Source organism: Macrotis lagotis, chromosome 2, assembly GCF_037893015.1.
Source record: "Macrotis lagotis isolate mMagLag1 chromosome 2, bilby.v1.9.chrom.fasta, whole genome shotgun sequence".
Taxonomy (NCBI): Eukaryota; Metazoa; Chordata; class Mammalia; order Peramelemorphia; family Peramelidae; genus Macrotis; species Macrotis lagotis.
In genome coordinates, this window is record NC_133659.1 from 135,389,062 (window position 1) to 135,411,654 (window position 22,593).

A 22,593-nucleotide genomic window follows, 5' to 3' on the forward strand; every position below is an offset into this window, starting at 1 on the left:
AGATGCCTGGGCAGTGGTGATTTGAAATTCCTCTATATTTTTCTGTCAATGCCCGATATTACCAGGTGGCATCCAGGAGGGCAACGTGTTATATATTCCTTTTTTTTTTGTTGTTGGGTTTTTTTTGCAAAACAGTGAAATTAAATGACTTGCCCAAGGTCACACAGCTCTAAAGAAGTAGTATGGGTCTGAAGCTGGATTTGAATTCTGGTCCTTCTGACTCCAGGGCTGGTGCTCTACCCACTGTGTCACCTAGCTGTCCCAGTGTTGTGTGTTCTTGAAGGTCACTTCAGATATTCACACCTGAATTGTTAAATGGCCTCAAAGCATAGGTACAAATCTTATTACAAGCAGCAGCTTGTGATAAAATCTTTGCCTTAAGGCTCAGCAGAAGGAACTGCTTACCTGACAAGCTACACCCTTTAAAGGGTCTTGATGAGGTTTAATAACATGACAAAACCAATTGGTCTATTGCCATTTTTAGTAAGAAAAAAGTTGGTTAAATATTAATCAAAAGTACTTTAAAGATTATTTATTTTAAAGACATGATTAGAGAAGAATATTTTCATTAAGGTAAATATGAATGGCACTGATATTGAGGTGAGAAATTTCATTTTGATTGTGAGGCAATCAGAAATTTCATTGTATCAGAATAAAGAAATTAACCCTAAATAAGTCATAATTGTCATAGCTTCTTTGTCTGTCTGTTTTTTAGCTGTTTACTCTCATTTACTTAAATTCAAGCTTTACATTAGAATATTCCCCCAGCTTCTTAGATTCAATTCCTTTCTTTCATTCTTTCTTGGCTGGTAAGAAAGGTCTGAAAAGTACATCATCATCTTTCATGGCTATAACAAATTCTGGTACTCCCATTAATTTTTTCCCAAATGTTAAATATATGAAGTTTTTCTAATTACTGTAGGAAATGGTTTCCACTGGTCAAATGATCAACCTATATGCTATTCTAAGCTAATATTAATTAGAAACAGATAGGATCATATCTAAGTTCTTCTACTTACTGCCTTTGTGATCTTGGATAAGTCATTTTACTAAACCTCTATGTCTCCATTTCCTTATCTTTAAAGTTCAGGTTGTGGACTCAATTCTTTTTTTTTTTTTTTTTTGGTTTTTTTGGTAAGGCAAATGGGGTTAAGTGGCTTGCCCAAGGCCACACAGCTAGGTGTGTTTGAGGTCAAATTTGAACTCAGGTACTCCTGACTCCAGGATCAGTGCTCTATCCACTGTACCACCTAGCTGCCCCCATTATAGTTTCTTGTACCTCCTTCATTAGATTGTAAACTCTTTGAGGGCAAGGACTATCTTTTGCCTCTTTTTATATCTCCAATGATAGCATAGTACTTGGTATATACATATATATATATATTATTATTATATGTATTACATATAATAATATATATATTGAATTGAACATATTTCTTTTTGCAAATGTATGCCAACAGGCTACAGTTTTTGAATGAATAAATGTCTCAAAAATATTTCATTACAATTGTGGCATTCTAATGGAAATCTGAAATCTTCCAGCATTCTCAGGTGTTGCTACTGGAAAAAAATAATCTTAAGAAAAGGTGAAATCTGTTTTTGGTGCCTGAGAAAGGCTATCGCAGTGCAGAGTTTTGTAATTACTAGTGTTAAATGGGCTTTGTTTTATGAATTAATAAATAATACCTTAAGTCATTTAGCTTTAATTGGGTAATAGAGCAGTTTTAGGATCCTGACATGCAAACTTCACAGTATGCCTTGCTACAGTAGTCAGTTAATATACAGCTAAGGTGATTGTTATCTGAGTGTGTGGGGAGGGCTGAAAAGACCTAAGCATGGTTCTTTCTATTATATAAAGAGAGTCTCTTGGTTGACATAAATTTGACTCTGTGGCTCACCACCACCCCAGAGGATGAATCACTTTCCTTGTAACTGGTGGTCAAAGTACAACCTTAACTAGCAAGGGGCTTTCCCTTTTTCTGAAATGGTGGTGTTTTTCTTGTTTACATATGTATTCTTCATATTTTCATGAAAGGATGCTTTCTTCATAGTTAAAAATATTTTGTCTTTTATTTCTCTTTGATCTGCATAATGTGGTTATTATATATGTATAAGTTTACCTTAATAAACTATATAAATGCTTATTATCATTATTAACATTATTATTATCATTATTAACATTATATATCTTTGAGAATCACAAACATCCTTTTGAAGACTTTGTTCAATCTTAGTGAAAAACACACAAGTATTCTCTTAACTTCTCTGAGACTTGGCTTCTTCATCTATAAAACAAGACCATCATTGAATTTTGTGATTCTGTGAGATTGTATGCTGTACTTTTTTTTAGCTGTTTTAAAGGAATGGCTTTCTAAATTCCAATGATTTTATCGGAATTCAAAAGAGTGGAGGGAAAGCTATTTTTAATAAGGCTTTCTATTAGATAGTATGTTCCTTTATAAAACTTCAAAGCACTGAATAAAACAGCAAGCTAAAAATAACTGGAATCCCATTGCAAATCTTATAGACAAGTTAAACCAATGAAATGAATCACATTTTTTTAAAGATGAAATTTCATAATGATTTGGAAATTTTGCCTGCTAGGCATTCAAAAATGCCTAATATATTACTAGAAATTCATTGAAAACATTCAGATTCTTTACTGGCACTCTGGTATTTTTGCTGACATACTTCAAGAAAAGAAGCAGCTTTTAAATTTAAATTCTATATTAAAATACATGAAGAATTATGATTTTAAAGATTTGAGGCATTTGTACAATTTCCAATTATGTTCATATATATATATATATATCAGTTTTTTCAGAATATATTGTGTGAGCTATTAGCAATTGTTCACAAATTCTAATTCTCTATTAAAATGTTCATAAAACAATATTTTAGAAGATATATATTTTATGAATATATGAAAGGAAAAAAGAGAGCTAAAGAGAAAAAAATGAGCTCCTTAACACAGAAGAGACCTAAAACTAATAATTTTTAAGCAGTTGAGTTTATATCTGTGTTTTAAAAATATGACTGATAAAAAAAATCTTTTGTGGTCTTTAAAAGTAATGAGAATCTGGGCTAAAAAATGTTGCTTAAAATTAAAAAAGACTTAAGTAAACAGGAAAAATAATGAAATATAAAGTTTAAAGGGAATTTGCTAAATGGTTATACAAACTCTCCGGTTTTCGTTTGGAAAATGATGAAGCACTGTTGTTTCATGTGGGCGTTGTTTCCCCAGATACATCACAAACTCTTTAAATGCAGAAATATCTATGAAAACCATGTGTGTCCCTTCCTACGATAGAATAACTTAATTTGAGTGATAGGATTCCTCAGTCAACAAAAGGAGGTAATTGAAGTTAAGTTGTTCTATTTGGTGGCTAAACAAATCACAGTATATGAATGTAAGAGACTATAACTGCTCCATAAGAAATCATGAATATAATGAATACAGAGCAACATAGGAAGACATTTATACTACTAATGCAAAGTATTGAAAGATGATGCAGGAAAATAATATTCACAATGACTTCAAATGGAAAGAGCAGTCACAAAAAGAGACTGAATGCTGTGTAATTAGAATGATCCACTCTCCTCCCCACCCCAAACCAAACAAGTCAAAAAGACAACTCAAATGCCATCTTCTATATGAAACCCTTCCTAATCCTCCTAGTTGGTAGAACCTTTCTAGCTATTTTATATTTATTTGTAATATGTTCTGTGTGTGTATGCTGTTGTTTGTCATTCTTTTTTTTTATTTTTAAATTTTATTTATTTAAGGTAATAAGATTAAATGAATTACCCAAGGTCACACAGCTAGGCAATTATTAAGTATCTGATTCTGGATTTGAACTCAGGTCCTCCTGACTCCAGGGCCGGTGCTCTATCCACTGTGCCACTTAGCTGCCCCTGTCCTTTCTTGAAGATCATGATATCAGGGATGTAATACAATACACATGCAAGTGAATTGGATTTAAGTGAGGGAGAGCTGTACAACAAAAAGACTCAACTCAGATACCATCTTTTATATGAACCCTTTCCAATCCTTCTAGTTGGTAGAAAACTTCCACTTAAAGCTATTTTGTATTCATTTTGAATATATCCTGTGTGTATTTATGTTGTTATTATTTGTCCTCCTTTCTTGAAGAGGACCATGATGACAGGAAGGTGATGCCATGACATGCAATTGAATTGGATTTAAGTGAGGGAGGATTCCACAAAGTCAGCAGCCTCACTGTGGGTCCATCAGTCAGATAGGGATCAGGATGACTGGAGATAACCCTGGTTACAGTGGGGAGACCTTGGACTTTTTAAGCTAGGGTCTTCATATGTATACACTCACACATATACATACACACACATACACACACACACACACACACACACATCTATCCTGTATCTCCTCCAATAAAATGTAATCTTCTTGAGGGCAAGGTCTATTTCATGTTTATCCAGTATAGTCCTCAGCACATCTCAGGAGTTGCCTCCCTTAAGAGTAGAGATAATCCACAACTATTTGGTCCTACCTCATTTAGCACCATATTGCCCCATCTGCCCTGACAGTGGTAATCTTATTTTCACCTACTTCTACCCACTTATTAGCTCTCACCCTCACCCCATTTATTCTGCTTGATCAGAAAACAAGAAGCCATAATGTAATTATGGCAAATATTATCAAAAAGAGTAGAACTGACATAAGTCCAGTAGTTAGTGTCTATGCCACAGTTTCTTATCCTATCTCATAGAGGTATCCCTTGGCAAAATCCTGAAAGATTTCTAACACTTCTTGTATATGGCTATGCTTGTGTTTCAGTTTTAACATTTAATGCTTCTGGGGAATTTGTATTAAAACACCAAGAACAGTTTTAGTTTGGGGGATTTTAAAAGGTATCTATAGAATTCCTACAGAGATTAGAATTCCTTTTGAAATTGGTAGATTCTCTCTACTTAGATGAACTCAGTAGGGTATGGAGTAAGATGAGAAATGAACCCTAGAGCATATTCCTCTGTATCAACCTGTCAATGGAGACAAAAGAGTTTGGAATCTCTGCCTTGCAAAGTATTCTAATGTCTTTTAGCTTGTTGCCTAATATTTCATCTAGCACATCTGCAATTAACCATACTGAAAGAAAATAATTTTCTTGAGAAACTAGTGTTTTACTATTTATATAATACCATGGAACGTCTTGTTCAATCTCCACAAATGTTCAATAAACAGGAAGATATATGGCATTCTGTAACAAAAAAGGCACACTGTGTGACAGGAACTCTCATTGATTCAAGACATGAATTCCAATTACAATGTGTGCTGTGTGATGTTGAGCAAGTTATTTGATGTACCTCATTTTTCTCAGCTGTAAAATGGGAAGAACATTATCCTGTGGTATTGATACATAGAATACTTAATAAAGGTGACAGTAAAGAATTTTGTGAATCATAATAGAACCACAGAACCATAGAAACTGGGAACAAAATAGGTTACCCAAGCCATCCTTTCTAATGTAGATAGATTCTTCTTAAAATTATGCCTAATGGGGGTGGCTAGGTGACATAATGGATAGAGCACTGGCCCTGGAATCAGGAGTACCTGAGTTCAAATCCAACCTCAGACACTTAATAATTACCTAGCCGCTTGACCTTGGGCAGCCACTTAACCCCACTGCCTTACAAAAAAAACCCGAAAAAAAAAATTTATGCCAAATGGTTAATACAGTTAAAAGGCATCTGGAGTCAAGAGGCAAAGGATCAGTTTGAGTTCTGTCTCTGAAACTCACTATCTGTTTGATCTTAGATAAAACATTTAACCTCCCTGGGCCTCAATTTGTTTGTTTTTTTTGCGGGGAAAGCTATTGGGGTTAAGTGATTTGAGCAGGGTCACACAGCTATAAAATGTCAGAGGTCCTGACTCCAGGATTGGTGCTTTATCCACTATGCCACCTATCTGCCCCTGGGCCTTAGTTTCCACATTTGTAGAAGGAAAGAATTAGATAAGTGACTTGTGAGAGTCCTTACCATTCTCCACACATGTTCCTATGATCCTAGTAATCTGTTATGTTAACAATAACTACAACTGAATTTTAAGGGAAAGGTGTCCATCAATTACTCAATCAGCCAACAAATATTTATTAAGCACATGATGCTGTACAAAGATAAAAATGAAACAGCTCCTATCCTAGAGAAGCTTACATTCTATCAAAGAGGAGACAACAGGTGCATATGTAACTCTAATGGGACTGTAGTCCAATTCATCTCTCTCCTGTAAGTACATACCAAATAAATATGTTAATGATGTGAGATACTAGTAGCTGGAAAATAAAGAAATGCTTCATGTGGGTTATAAGTTAACTGAGTTTAGTCATATTTAGGCACTATAATGGATAAAATCTTGGCCCTGGAATCAAGAAGGCAGATTTGAATTAAAATCCAGCCTCAGCCACTTATTAGTTATATGACCCTAGACCAGTCACTATTTGCTTCAGTTTCCTCATCTATAAAATGGTGGTAATAATAGCATCTACCTGTCAGACTTGTTCTGAGGATCAAATGAGGTAATATCTGTACCATGCTCAGCATAGTAGCTGGTATATTGTGTTATATCATGTTTATTCGCTTTTCTCTTCCTTCCTGAAGGAAGAAACGGATTCTAAGAGAGATAGAGGTGAGGAGAGAGCACATTCCAGGAGTTAATGTAAAAGGTATAGAAATGGAAGATGGCGCCTGTTTGGACTATATCATTCAGGAAGAGGAGTAATGTATTACCAGTTATTGATTTAGTAAAGGTTAGAAAGGTAGGTTGGGATCAGGTTGTGAAGGGCTTAAAAACCCCTTAAAAGCAATAGTTATTAAAAAAAAAAATTTCTATAAACTATAGGGACTACTGGAGTTTTTTAAATAGGGAGTGACATGGTCATTCTTGTGCTTTAAGAAAATCACTTTAGCAACTGGGTGGAGGATGGATTATGGGGTAGACAAATTAGGAGGCTATGTCAACAAGTCAGGCAAGAGGTGATGAAGGAAAAGTAGAGAAAGGGAGAAGGTGCAGGAGACATGATGGACAATATGTGTAATGAGACTCATAAAAGGTGTCAGACTACTTCCTGTTTTTTTAAACACAGAGGTATCTGTGTTTTCTGGGTTGCACCTAGCTCACTATACAGATCCTTCTTTCCTTCCAGGACTTCAAAAAGTCCCATTTCTCTACAATTTCCTGTTCTCTAACCCTCTAATCACCAACCCGTTCCAAAGGCATAGAGGCAGCTTTCCACCTTTCCCCAGGGATCATTACAACATCTACCTTTACTTTCTTTGGATGTTTCTTCTTTGTTCTCTTCCTTATTTATATATTATAAATATATATATATATATATATATATATATGCATAAAACAATAAAACATCTGCATCTCAATTATATTTCAGTCTATTTCTGGCCAAATTAAATATGCATTCTGTGAAGAAACCATTCTATCATAGTTTCAAAATGCCTAAAATTCTGTATAGCTATATTAAAAAAATGGTCAGAATAAAGGTTTAGCCACTTTTAAGAAACAATATATATGTCTAGAGGCTAGACTATAAAACTATAAGTCTGAGACTTAAAAAATGCTATTTGTTATATGATATGGGATGGCTTTGGCGAGGGAGAAGAGGAGGGGTATTTAGTATTATAATGCTGATGCAAGAAACAGACATCAATAAAACCCTATTAAAAAAAAAGAATGCCTGAAGACTTTAGCTATGCAGTTTAATGGCTATATTTTGTCAATAGTATGTTTTTTTTTTCCTTCAAAACATTTTAGAGTTGGAAAGGACTTTCGAGTTCATCTTTCAAGTGTTAAGATTCTAGTCTAGAATCAGAGCTGTTACTAGGAAATCTTGCTGAACGAGGCAAGTGCTACCAAACCATTCTAGGAATAAGTAGCACAAAGCAGATCCTCAGATGAGAGAGGAGTCTGGCAGATCATGCATGCCCCAAGGAGAAAAAGAAAGAGACCCAGAGAACACCAACAATCCAGGTGCAACTAGGGAAGCTTCAGAGAGGAGAAGGGAGGGGAGGAGGAGGAAGGAAGAGGAGAAGGAAGAAGAGGAAATGGGAGGGGAGAGAAGGGGGTTGTGTGGGAAGGGAGAAGGAAGGAAATCAGGGAAAAAGAAGGGGGGGGGAAGGAGGGAGAAGAGTCTGGGTGAAGAAGAGAAGCCAAGGAGTAGGGAAGGGAGGGAGGGGAGGGGAACTGAGGAGGAAAGGAACTCTTTAAAACCTGTTCTGGTAGTTTTCTGTTTTACTATTCTTATTTATATAGTTTGTTTCTTCATCCATTATTCATTCATTCATTTGTTTATTTATTTGGGCAAAGTGGTTTGGTAAATTGAGAGCTGGCCAATGAGCTAGGGAGCCCTGGGTTCAAGTACCACGTCTGATATTTTCTAGTCTCTTGAAAGGAGCTCTAGGAAACTCCCCAAGACGATAAATTGCAAAGAAGGTGCCAACCTGCCTCGGTAGGGGGAATCTCCTCTATCAGAATTCACTGATCCATTCCCTATCGCTTATTTACTTTTAATAAGCTTTATTGGTATCACTTGTTTTTATATCACAATGATTTCTAGAGTCAACCTCTGTCTTCCTTACTCCACCCCTTCCCCCACCTGGCATTGAAACCTCTCTTTGAACAAAGAAAAACAGTGAAGCAAAAGGAACTGATGCAGGAATCCCGCTGGACCAGGTATGTCCCTGCTGGTGCCTTCCCTCAGAAATGACCTCCTGTTTACACTGTCTGCATCTTGTCTGTACAAAGCTCCTTTAGTCTGGGAGCTCCTTGAGAGCAGGGACCTGGGTTTTTTTGGTTTTTCTTTGCATCCCCAGTGATTATCCCAGTGCTTGGAACATACTTAATAAATGCTTGCTCTGTGACTACCTCCTGCCCCTGTAGTCTTCTCTCCCCACTTCCCCAGGCTCTTATTAGGAGGGAGATGCATTTCATAATCCATTCTCTAGGACCATGATTGGGTATTTTAATGCTCTTTTGATTCACATTATTATAGTCACTAAGGAAATTGTTCTTTTGGTTTTTAATTTACATCAGCTCATACTTATTTCTAAGAATTCCTCACATTTATAATTTCTCACTGCACAATACCATTCTATTTCTTCTATATACCACAGTTTGTTCTAAATTCTCTAATCAATGAGCAGTTGCTTTTGTTTCCAGTTCTTTTCTTAACTTTCCATTTAAAGTAATTATTCTTACTAACTATATAAATCAAGATGTCTTTCTAAGGAGTTAAAGTACAAATGCAGTGTTCTAAGGCAAAGTCCTGTGTAAAAAGAGGCAACAAAGGGGGGTAGCTTGGTGGTACAATTGATAGAGCACTGACCCTGTAATCAGGATGATCAGAGTTCAAATTCAGCCTTAGACACTTAATACTTAACTGCATGTCCTTGGGCAAGTCACTTAAACTCCCTTCCCCTCCCCTCAATTGCTTGCAAAAACAACAACAACAAAAAAAAAGAGGCAGCAAAGTAGCAAAAAAGGATAAATTTCTGGCCAGGAATCAGGCATGGATTCAGAACTAGCCTCAGACACCTTATTATGTGACCTTAGGCAACTCATTTAACTTCTGGTTGATTTACTGTGGCATTCTGTAAAATGGGTATAACAAAAAAAATCACCTATTTCCCAAGGTCATCCTGAAGATTGAAAAGGCCTTCTACAATGGGTCAATCAATAAACACTTCTTTTTTGCCCTACATTCTGCTAATCAATACAAAAAGAGGCAAAAAACAGTCCCTGCCAATTTAATGGGGGCGGGACACTATGCAAACAAATATGTACAAAGCAAGCTATATACAGGATAAATAGAGAATAATTAACTGTGGGAAGGCATTTGAATTAAGAGAGGTTGGGGAAGGCCTCCTGATTTTAGTTGGGATTTTACAGAAGCCAGGGAATTCAGGGGAAGGGAGCATTTCAGGCCTGGGGGACAGTTTGGGAGAATGTCCAGAGCTGAGAAATGGACTGTCTTGTCATTGAGGAGGTCAGTTGAAGAGTAAACTTTAAGAAGATTGGAAAGGCAGGCTAAGTAATGGAGGGCTTTGAATGCCATACACAGCACTTGGTATTGGAGGCATTATAACACTATTCTAGTTTATTGAGTGTGTATAGGGATGATAGGAAGCCTTTTCCAGCCTTCTTAATCCAGTGCCTTCTCTCTGTTAATTATTAACTATTTATCTTGTATATAGTTTGCTTTGTATATATTTGTTTATATGTTGTTTACCCATTGGATTGTTAGTACCTTAAGGGCAGAGACACTTCTTTACTTCTTTTTGTATCTTTAGTGCTCAGTACATAGTGGGTCTATATTGTTCACTTTTTTTAATTTGTGATTCTACTTGGGGGGTTTTCTTAGCAAAGATACTGGAGTGGTTTGTCATTTCCTTCTCAGTTGAGGCAAACAAGATTTAGAGACTTGCCCAGCTACTAAGTGTGTCTGATACTAGATTTGAACTCAAGAAAATGAGTTTTTTGGACTTCAGATGTAGTACTCTATCCTCTGTGCCACCTGCCCAGGAGATATGTAAATGCTAATTATTAGTATTAGCAAATCATTCCCATTGTTGCTTAAATATATTAAGAGGGAGGAGGTCTGGGCTGGAGGTGACTCTAGTATTGGGTGGAAAGGTTAGGTGTTCTCACTCTTAGTGAGCCCAGTACCAGGAGCTGCTCATACTTTTTCCAGCACTCTACTTTCTTTTTTTTTAGTTTTTTTTAAATTTATTTTTATTAAAGATATTATTTGAGTTTTACAATTTTCCCCCCAATCTTGTTTCCCCCCACACACCCCACGGAAAGCTCTCTTGTCAGTCTTTACTTTGTTTCCATGTTGTACCTTGATCCAAATTGGGTGTGATGAGAGAGAAATCATATCCTTAAAGAAGAGAAGAGAAGTCTAAGAGGTGACAAGATCAGACAATAAGATATCTGTTTTTTTCTAAATTAAAGGGAATAGTCTTTGAACTTTGTTCAAACTCCACAGCTCCTTATCTGGATACAGATGGCACTCTCCTTTGCCGACAGCCCAAAATTGTTTCCGATTGTTGCACTGTTGGAATGAGCAAGTCCTTCAAGGTTGAGCATCACTCCCATGTTGCTGTTAGGGTGTACAGTGTTTTTCTGGCTCTGCTCATTTCACTCAGCATCAGCTCATGCAAATCCCTTCAGGATTCCCTGAAATCCCATCCCTCCTGATTTCTAATAGAACAATAGTGTTCCATGACATACATATACCACAGTTTGCTAAACCATTCCCCAATTGAAGGACATTTACTTGATTTCCAATTCTTTGCCACCACAAACAGGGCTGCTATAAATATTTTTGTATAAGTAATGTTTTTACCCTTTTTCATCATCTCTTCAGTGTATAGACCCGGTAGTGGTATTGCTGGGTCAAAGGGTATGCACATTTTTGTTGCCCTTTGGGCATAGTTCCAAATAGCTCTCCAGAAGGGTTGGATGAGTTCACATCTCCACCAACAATGCATTAGTGTCCCAGATTTCCCACAACCCTTCCAACAATGATCATTATCCTTCCTGGTTATATTGGCCAATCTGAGAGGTGTGAGGTGGTACCTCAGAGAAGCTTTAATTTGCATTTCTCTAATAATTATTGATTTAGAGCATTTTTTCATATGGCTATGGATTGCTTTGATCTCCTCCTGTAAATTGCCTTTGCATATCCTTTGACCATTTGTCAATTGGGGAATGGCTTTTTGTTTTAAAAATATGACTCAGTTCTCTGTATATTTTAGAACTGAGTCCTTTGTCAGAATCATTAGTTGTAAAGATTGTTTTGCAATTTACTACATTTCTTTTGATCTTCGTTACATTGGTTTTATCTGTGCAAAAGCTTTTTAATTTAATGTAATCGAAATCATCTAATTGGTTTTTGGTGATGTTCTCCAACTCTTCCGTAGTCATAAACTGCTCCCCTTTCCATAGATCTGACAGGTAGACTAGTCCTTGATCTTCTAATTTGTTTATAGTATTTTTTTTTATGTCTATGTCCTGTAACCATGTGGATCTTATCTTGATAAAAGGGTGTGAAGTGTTGGTCTAATCTAAGTTTCTTCCATACTAACTTCCAATTTTCCCAGCAATTTTTATCAAAGAGGGAGTTTTTATCCCAATGGCCAGATTCTTTGGGTTTATCAAACAGCAGATTACTATACTATAATCATCTCCTGCTTTTACACCAAATCTATTCCACTGGTCCACTAGCATTCTACTTTCTTAAAGACCTGAGAAGCCTTGAGAAGATACACCTAATTGCCCATCTAGCCCCAGTCAACCACTGGTGGCTAAAGGCAAGGTTTCCTTCACACCTTAGTGTGATGAGGTCTAGTTTACAATGTCACTGGGCTAAAGAGAAAGTCAAATTAATAAAGGTTTACTATGTGCTGGTCTAGAACTGGGAGCTCACAGTCCAATGGAGGAACAACATGCAAACAATTTATAAACACGATATAGGCAGAATTAATTAGATATAATCAACAATGGGAAGGCACTACCATTAAAAGGGGAAGAGGGGTCATTGATAATGGCTTTTTTGGGGAGGTAGGTATTTAAAGCTAAGCCTTGAAGGAAGTCAGGGAAGCTAGAACACAAAATTGAGGGGGGGAGAATTACAGAATGGGGAGTAGAAAGCCAGTGAATATTGCAATATGGAGTGTTTCTTGAGAAGACCAGCAAGGAGGCTAATGTCACTAGTTCTCAGACTCTGGTGAAGGAAATAAGTAAATAGTAAAACTGGCAATGTAATCAAAGTTTTTTTTTTTGCAAGGCAAGGGGGTTAAGTGACTTGACCAAGGCCACAAGGCTAGGTGATTATTAAGTGTCTGAGGCCGGATTTGAACTCAGGTACTCCTGACTCCAAGGCTCTATCCACTGCACCACCTAGCCACCCTGTAATCAAAGTTTTAAAAGTCAACCAGAGGATTCCATACTTGATCCTGAAGGTAAAAGGGTGCCATTGAAGTTTATTCAATGGCAAAGTGTCATGACCTTCAAATTTAGGAAAATCTATTTGACAGTTGAATAGATGATAGATTGGAGTAGGGATAAATTTGAGGCTGGTAGATCAATAAGAAGAAAACAAAAGGAGAGAGAGAGAAGAAGAAGAAGAAGGAGAAGAAGAAGAAGAAGAAGAAGAAGAAGAAGAAGAAGAAAGAAGGTTGCAAATAAAATGATGTTTAGTTTTAATATTCAGTGGTTAAGGTGTCATTACAACTTTGTAATAGAGTTCTGGGACCTGTGCTCTAACAATGACTAACAGTGACACCCCACCCCCCACCCCTTGTTTCATACTCTATTTAGGTCAAGCAGAAACTGGAATTTCTCTTGAGGTGTGGTTACTTACCTTGATTGGGGCCTTGGAGCCTACATTCATGGTGATCTGGTATTTCTTTTTTGGTAGTAAAATGTAAAACCACATATATACATAAATATAATATATATATAATATTAATATCATCCTGAGATGCTAATTAGGCTGTTTTTACAACTAGTCACTCAGCTCAGGCTATACCCAATTCCCTCATTTTATGGTAAGGAAACCTGAAATTCATTGGAGTAAAGTGACTTGCCCAAGGTTATATCAATAATAACCTGTAAGAATTAGGATTGAAATCCAGGTCCTAGAACTCCAAATCCCAGAGCTCTTTCCTTTGTATCATCTTGGACCAGGGTAGTAATCAGGAAGTCAAAAATTACTGTTTTATGAATAGAAGAGAAATCCCTCTGTTACCACAGAGAGCTTCTAGCAGAACCCAATAGAACAGCACTGGGTAGGAACAGAAGGTCAATTTCTCCCTTAAAAAGAAACAGAGAGGGCAGCTAGGTGGTACAGTGGATAGAGCAACAGCCCTGGAGTCAGGAGGACCTGGGTTCAAATTTGACCTCAGATACTTAATAATTGCCTAGCTGTGTGACCTTGGGCAAATCACTTAACACATTGCCTAAAATAATTAAAAAAAACAGAATTATTAAACAATTACTGAGAGAAGACAATCAATGACTAGCAGAGTGAGAAAATGGAAAATTATAGAAAGACTGGACTTTTTACTTCAGGCTGCCCTTAGTCAAATCAGAGCCAAGAGCCTTTGTATATATATATATATATATATTGCAAGAACTTCTTCATTTTGGGGGAGAGGGGGAACTCCCTTCCCCACCTAATATCAATTCCACAATGAACACACATAGCCATATCATAGCAAAACAGAAATCAGAGAAGATATATATGGGAGAATATGAACCAGACAGTGTAGTGAAGGAGCTCTTCCCATTGCAAGTAAGGTAACTCAGGTCAACCAAAAAAGTCCTGGATCTCACCCAATGGAAAAATCCTATAAGTCTACAATAGCAAGTTGGGAATGAGGAAAGGAAATACTGCCCAGTCCTTTCATGTCTTCCTAGTCTTTTCTTTCAGCAAACTAAAGAGGATTGGTAGATCAATATCTAGCTTATCTCTGGATTTTAAAAGTTGACTCAATACTCTAAGCAAACTTGAAACTTGACCAATGTTGATTAGGGACTGGCTCATAGAGAGTCCCTAGTGGGGAATCCTTTGGAGAGCCCCAAAGGGGATTGCGCCTGAGAAGTCCCAAAGAAAGACTCAGAGAGGACTCCCCCTTGGAGAGTCTTAAAAGGAACAGGCTGAGAACTGAAATTCTCATCTCTCCCAATAGCAGACACTCACCAAAGGACTTGATTTGATCATATCAGATTTTAGAAAGGAGAAGAGGAAAGGGTACTCACAGAGGAGAGGTTAGAGATGAGAGATCATTGTTGATGAGCAAACTAGAGGAGGTGTGAGGAGAAAAGGGAATGGAGTGAAAGGAAGTTAGGGCTTTTCAGAATGATTGGCTCTGAGAGATAGTCACCAATCAGGATAGTGGCTCTTCAGGACAGAAGCTTCTCCAGGCCAACAGATCTGATCATAAGGAGAAGATGATCAGAGAGCAGCAAATGAAATGGAGCATAGTTGCAGAGCTTTTCTGATAAATAGAGATAATGGTTGATTGATGATGATTGATTGTTTGTTCTTCGTTCTAGAAGATGACCATGACATCAGGGAGGTGATGCCATGACAAGCACATGAATTGGATTTGAGTGAGGGGATGCTATGCTAAGTCACCAGTCTCACTTTCTCCTCCAGTTGTCTGGGTCCAGTGATCAGGTATGAATAAGGATGATTGGAGATGGCCCTGAATGAGCAGAGGCAATCAGGGTTAAGTGACTTGCCCAAGGTCACACAGTTAGTAAGTGGCAAATACCTTGGTTTATTAAAGACTCTGACCTTAATAGGTAATCATTTTCTTTCAGCAACTTTACTAGCTTTCCATTCCTAAGGAAATTCATATCAGACATACAAATTTCTTATTTGTATTTCCATAGAGAAGTTTAGAAGGTGCTTAATAAATGTTTATTGATTGAATTGGTAGATTCTCTGCACTGTTAAAATTCTATTTTCATTTTGTAGGGTGCTTCTCTACCTCTTCTTATAGAAGCATCCCAGAAATTCAGCCACACCCCAAAGTCTCAAGAATAGCTAGAGGGGTGTCAGCCACACTGAATTGGGGCTGGGGAAAAGAATAGTTGGGAGAACTTTCTCAAAGGCTGTCAGTAGAAGTTAGTTTAGTTGCCCTTGAAGGCTTAGAAGGGCTGAAGCTGAAGTTGGGGATGGAGGGAATCCCAGTAGGTTTGATTGTGTTGAATATAACCCTGAATGGTGAGAATAAAAGGCTCCCTATCCTCTCACCTTCTCAAGTTAGTTATCACACACCCCTTGGGATCAAGATAGTCCCCTGGGCTAATGCCTAGGCCCTCTGCTTTGGATACCTCTGGTCTAGACTACATTCCTAAGAGGAAAAATAAATTCAGTAGAAAGGCAGCTTGGTGGCTTAGTGGATTGAGTTCAAATCTCACCTTATTCACTAGCTAGCTGTGTGGTTCTGAGAAAGTCAGTTAACCCTTTTTGTCTTAGTTTCCTCAACTGTAAAATGAGCTGGAGAAGGAAATCACAAACCACACCAGTATCTTTGCAAAGAAAAGCCTAAATGGAGTTATGAAGGATAGGGGTACAATTGAAAATAACTGAATAAGAGCAAACCAAACTAGGGCTATTTCCTTTCTCACTATGGAACTGGTTTAACATTCTGTTTTCTTTTTTATTTTAAAACTTTTATTTATTTATTTATTTATTTTCATCCATATGTACATGCATATTTTCAAATTTCCATCCACCCTCCCTTCCCATCCACCTCCCCTCAGTGGTGAACAGTCAGATTAACATGGTACATACATATTATGATAAATATGGTTACAGAATAGTTATTTTCAGTATGAGGAATTAGGATTAAGGGAAAGCGATATATAAGAGTTAATAATGCGTTCATCATATTCTGGAGGGGTGAGTGTGTGTGTGTGTGTGTGTGTGTGTGTATATACATGTGTTCTGTTTTGTTTTGTTTTGTTTTTCTTCCTCTGGATGGGGATAATATAGTCCATAACTGATGTAATACTAGCTCTCTGAACTGCTGAGAGGAGTTGCTTCCATCAAGGTTGTTCACCTTATAATGTTGTTCATTGTTCTCTTGGTTCTACTCCCTTTCTCAACATCAGATCCTGTAAGTCATTCCATGCTTCTAACATTCTGTTTTCAAGAAACCAGTTAATTACATCCTAAAACCATAGAATTTACACCTGGAAGGACCAGTAGAGATCATCTCATCAAACTCCTATTTCATAGGTGAAAAAACAAAAGTCCCATAGAGGTTAAATGATTTCACAGTAGCAGAATGGAATTCAACTCAGGAGTACTCTGTCTACAAAGTCATTACCCTTTTCTATATGTATAATACTGCTTTTCACATTAGACTGGGTATGTCTGTCTCTAACTTTAATTTTATATTTCAGGAAAAGATATTCTCCATTATCAGTCTAGTACCTTCATCTCCAGTTAGGAAATCATTGATATCAAAGTCTCTGGTGTTGTCGAACATCAGAACCATTTTTTTTTTTTTTGCAAGGCAGTAGGGTTAAGTGGCTTGCTCAAGGCCACACAACTAGGTAATTATTAAGTGTCTGAGGCAGGATTTGAACTCAGGTACTCCTGACTCCAAGGCCAGTGCTTTATCCACTACACCACCTAACCTCCCCCAGTTAGAAAACCATGATTCAGGGAATTATGGGCATAGGAAATATTGTTAATTGGAAACAAATTGTGAAATCTTTTTGCACAGTTAAAATCCTGCAATCTTACTGATCCTTGTAGCCTCTGCACTGTTAAAATAGTTTCTCTTGACTTTTTACTTTGACTTTGGCCATGCTTTCCTTGATGGGTCAAGTTTGATGCTATATTAGGGCAGGAACCACTGTCATTTTAAGTCACTTCCTATAAAGATCCCTGACCAGAAGCAATCTCTTCAATATAAGACCCCCTACTACTCCCAAAAGGCAAACTCTCCAAAGCTCCATTTGGACCACTCCCAAAAGATTGCCTTTCTCATGGACCCTGAGGGGCATGCATCTTGCTAAAGCCTCTTTTTCCTTCCTACTTTTTATGCCTGGTTAATCTACCTCACCTAAACCCACATGACCTTTAAGGATCTCTTAGATTGCTTAACTTTCTCTATCTCTTTCTGTTGTAATGACTTCTTAATAAATCTCTTTTTTTCTTTTACACCTACATTACTGGATTGATTAGTGATTCATCACAGAAAAAATCAAACTCTTCCACATCAATTGAATAATAGGTATTTATTTATTTGAGGCTGCAAAGTCCAGAACACAATACTAAATCCTAGAGGGAAATAGAAATTTTGAGCCATCTTTACAAAGACATAAGTATTCAGTAAGCAAAGAGTTCAATCCAGAAGACTCAGCTCAGCCATCTTCCTCTTTATGAAGCATAAGAAACTGAATAATGTTTAGGATTATTTTCCTTTTTGCCTTTTATTCTCTACAGAAAATCAGTCCTCTAATTCTTGGTTTGAAGTATTGTAAATTAATATACATTCTATATAGGTTTCAAAGACAATTAATCTCTTCATTAAGTCTGTATGTGTATATTAAGCACCACAATGCTAAGAAAAAGACAGTCCCTACCTACAAGGAACTTGCAGTCTAATAGGAGAGCTCTTTGGAGGCTTTGGGTGGAGTTTTTGCTCCATCCCCCAGCCCTCCAATATGCTTGGAGAGGCAAAGAAGAGTACTGAGGAGACACAAAACTGAAGAAATCTCTATGATAATGAAATTTCTGGTGATGAGTTTATCCTGGGGGAAAAGCTTGATGTTGAAGAGCAGAAACCAAACTGAGCAGCTAGTGGGAAATGAAGCAGCAGAGGAAAATTCTGAACCCTCTGAAAAAGACTGCAGTATTCCCAGTGATAAGGTAATGTAGATCCTTTAGCAATATGGAAAATGGGATAGGGCAATACATATTATAAATATAATAATATATATTATATATTATAAATATTATAAATTAATTAATTAAGCTTTAAATAAAGCTTAAAAAAGAAAATGTACATTGTTTTTGCTCTTCCCTTCTGTTCTCCACTGACCTGCTAGCATGCAAATTTGAACTTTAAACCTCAATTGAAAAGCCCCCTTTTGGAAGATCATTTGGCTGGAGGGCAGAGGAATTTACCCGAAGCTGAATTGTAGGTGATTTTAGAGGCTCCTCCCACATCTGGTTCTGAAAAAAGGAAATGTACTTAAAGAAAATCTCACTGACCCTTGCTTATCAGGTCATCCCACCTTTTTTTGGGGGGGGGGGGGGGCGTTGCTATTGCATTGTGTGGGAGAATAAATAAGATTCCTGGGAACTTGGAGCAGTACTCTGGTGCTGCTTTTTCTCTTGGAGTTTGTGATTTGTGACCCTAATTGCTACTGATCTTTGGGGAAAGGCTGTCTGGAGTTCATAGGCCATGCCTGTGTTCCCCTATTACCTTCCTGGGGGAACAGAGATTGGGTCTTTGGCTGTTCCAGAAGCTAGACACAGACAACATCAAAGAGGGAATCAAACAATAATGCCATGTTTGGAGACTAAACCTAGATCCACAACTGTAATTCAATCTACTTCTTTAGAAGGGATGCCAAGTAATATTATATCATGGCTCCTTGATCTTTACAAGGCGTAATGATCTTTGCCATCTTGTACTTATAGTTATTTGTACCTTTCATGTCCTTATCATATATTAATTTGTTATAGTTATTTTAACACAAATTATGTTCCCCTACTGAACTCTAAGCATTCTGAGAGCTGTGTGTGTAATTCTCTAAAGACTTAGCAAAGTACTCTAAATTAACAAAAGTGAAATGCCCTTTTGGGAACTACCTTCTCAAATCACACTTGGAAGACCACTACTCCTGGTAAGGTATTCTATGAGTCTGTACACTTCTATTGTAAGTCAGAAGCCCACATCATTCAGTTTATACCTTGTCACTAATCAGCCAGAGGGTGCAATTAACTTAAAGCAAAGGTATTTAGAGTATAAGTCTGGGGCAGATCCTCCCACAAATATACATAGTATCTCTGGAAAAAGTAGACCCATAAATAAGAGTATTCTAGTGAATGTAGAGAACATGAGGCCAAGGCAACTCATATTTCTAATGCTGCAGGACCCAAATGTTGTTGTCTTTTTTTATTTTTGAGCAGATCCTTTCTGGGAACCCTGAGCAAGTTGCTCCCCTGGACTCCTTGGGTTTGCTCTAGGATTGGACTCATTTTTCTGATACTTGGCAGTGGTCACAGCTTTTGCTCAGCTTAAGTATTGGCCTTCAGAAAGAACCAGAGCTCACATCCCTGGACCAGCAAGATCTGAATTCTAGGAGCCAGACTCAGCTGCTCCCTCTGACATCATTCAACGCCACAGTTCCTCTGTGATCCTGCTGCACAGATGCCAATAGCAGTGAAGTGGGATGTGGAAGAGAAAGAAATCCCCTTCTCCCTTTGCTGCATCATGAAAGACTTCAAGGTTGGGGAGTTGGGGGAAAGGGAAAGGGAGGAAGGGGGACAAGAACACTCTCATCTAGATTCTTTCATAACCTAGACAGCTTCAAACTGACTGGAGGAGCTCTAGGCTCCCCATTTAAAAATTCTTTGTGAAGGTATCCTTTGGGGTGGAGCCCATTGTCTTGTAAGCTTTGGTTCATTTCCACACCCTTCCATATGTAAATAAGTACCTTAAGTTTGAAAGGAATACATCCTCTCAACTGTTTCTGTTACTTTTATATCCTGCAATTTTATCAAGTGAATTGGAATGGGATTTGATTGATCTTCACCCTGGATCAACCAGCTCTCCACTGTAAAAATGGTGTTTTGTCAAATTGCATTAAATAGTACTTTTTGACCTATATTCCTTTGCTTTATCTCATTTTGAAGGTGATAAATGACCTATGTGTTTTAAGAAGGAAGGTGCCTAGTTTTGACTTTGAAATATCTCAGGAAAGTGCTATATAAATGTGAGTTATCACAAGAAATTCATATTACCTTTACCAGGAATAGGCCACATAAAGTAATATCAACCAATTTCACTTCAATTAGGTGGGAAGATCATTGAATTTAGTTAGAAGAAATTTCAAATCTCAGCTGTGTAACTGACTGGTTATATGACCTTGGGTTAGTCACTTTTTCTTACTCAGTTCTTGATCGCAGCTAGGGATTCCAAGAGACAGGTGAGGAAAGTGTATTCCAGCCACAAAGAACATCCAGGGATTAGACAAAAATACTTAATAACCAGTTCATTATTTGTTTTTTTTATACCACTTAGATCATATTGGCTTGTATCATCTATATTCATGCCATCATCTGTCTATCTCTGGGTGTCTATGTTTTTCACTATCTGTCTGTCCATATAAATATATATGTGTGTATGGGGGCATATGTATGTGAATATCTATATATGCTCACAGAATTATATATGTATACATGATTTCAACTTCATGGAACAAGATCCCTCCATAATAAGCTCATCACTTCTAAACTCACTACCATACCACTACTTCAAACCTTGATTGACAGGACTTCTCTCAGCCTCCTTTCCTCTGGGAGAGTTGGAGGTTAAGTATCAAACCCATCCTAATATTTTACTTTATAGAGGGCAGAAACAGAACTCAGCTCACTCCACTTTGCATCTGCTGTGTGGCCTGGTTTCAACTCTATGAAACAGGATGGCAGGACACCTAATCTCCTTATGGTTCCCTCATTTTACTTGCCATTTTTTATGTGTTATTTTCCCCTTTAGATTATAAATTCCTTAAGGGCAGAGACAATTTTTCTTTTTTATCAGTTATATCCCCAGCACTTAGTATAGTATCTGATGCATTCAGTACTTATTAAATATTTACTGGATTGGAGATATAGATATATACATACATATATGTAGATACCTATAGATTCATATTAGTGTTTTATTTATTTAATTTGTTCATGTATTTATTTATTTGTTTGTTTGTTTATTTTTATGTTTTTGCAAGGCAAATGGGGTTAAGTAGCTTGCCCAAGGCCACACAGCTAGGTAATTATTAAGTGTCTGAGACTGGATTTGAACCCAGGTACTCCTGACTCCAGGGCCAGTTTATCCACTGCACCACCTAGCTGCCCTAAAATAGGGATAAATGGATTTTTTTTTTTAGATTTTGCAAGGCAATGGGGTTAAGTGACTTGCCCAAGGCCACAGGGCTAGGTAATTATTAAGTGTCTGATTAGTGTAGTTTTTTAAGAAACTATGCTGATTTTTTGGGATATCTTTCTCATTCTCATTAATTAGGGAACATTTAATGATAGTCATTCTAGTTCTCACAGAAAGCTAAGTCTGTCTTTTCTTTATTTTTTTTGTTTTTTGAGGCAATCAAGATTAAGTGACTTGCCTAAGGTTATACAGCTAGCCCTTGTCAAGTCCCATTTGAACTCAGGTCCTTCTGACTTCACAAGCTATCTTTAAAAAAAGTATTCATTTATTTTAGTTATTTATTCTCAATTAACAAAAATCTATTTACTCTCTCACTCCCTTCTTCCTCACTGGGGACAAAAAGCAAAAACAAAACTCTTGAAACAAATATTCATAATCTATATGTAGCCCATGTGAACTCTGATAGGTGTTGGGTAATATTTCATTATTGGTCTTCTGAAAATTGATCTTTGTAATTGGTCATTGTATTGATCTAAGTTTTTAAGTCTTTCAATTGTCTTTATAATATTCTTATCATTTAATTTGTATTCTTGATTCTGCTCACTTTAGTCTGCATTAGTTTATACAGTCCTCAGGTTTTTCTGAAACCATCCCACATTCATCATTTTTTTGGGGGGGGGAGTAAGGTAATAGAGTTAAGTGACTTGCCCAAGGTCACACAGCTAGATGATTATTAAGTGTCTGAGGTTGAATTTGAACTTAAGTGCTCCTGACTCCAGGGCCCGTGGTACTCTATCCACTGAAGCCACCTAGCTAAAGAACAATGTATTTCTTTATATTCCTATCCAATAATTTATTAAGTCATTTCCGAAGTCATCAGTAGTACCCTTTCCAGTT

At 37.2% G+C, this 22,593-nt stretch overlaps 1 long non-coding RNA gene across 4 annotated transcripts in view; it reads left to right on the forward strand.

Moving 5' to 3' along the window:
- LOC141513230 (uncharacterized) overlaps nt 1–21,387 on the forward strand; it is a 46,125-nt gene extending 24,738 nt beyond the window's left edge. For 2 of the 4 annotated variants that reach the window (XR_012475739.1, XR_012475740.1), the window contains one exon: nt 15,113–21,387. This is a non-coding gene — a long non-coding RNA (uncharacterized LOC141513230). Of the gene's footprint in view, nt 1–7,417; nt 8,021–8,606; nt 8,723–15,112 lie in introns of those variants that run through there. The other 2 variants (XR_012475741.1, XR_012475742.1) reach the window with 2 other exon arrangements.
- The last annotated feature ends 1,206 nt before the right edge of the window (nt 21,388–22,593 follow it).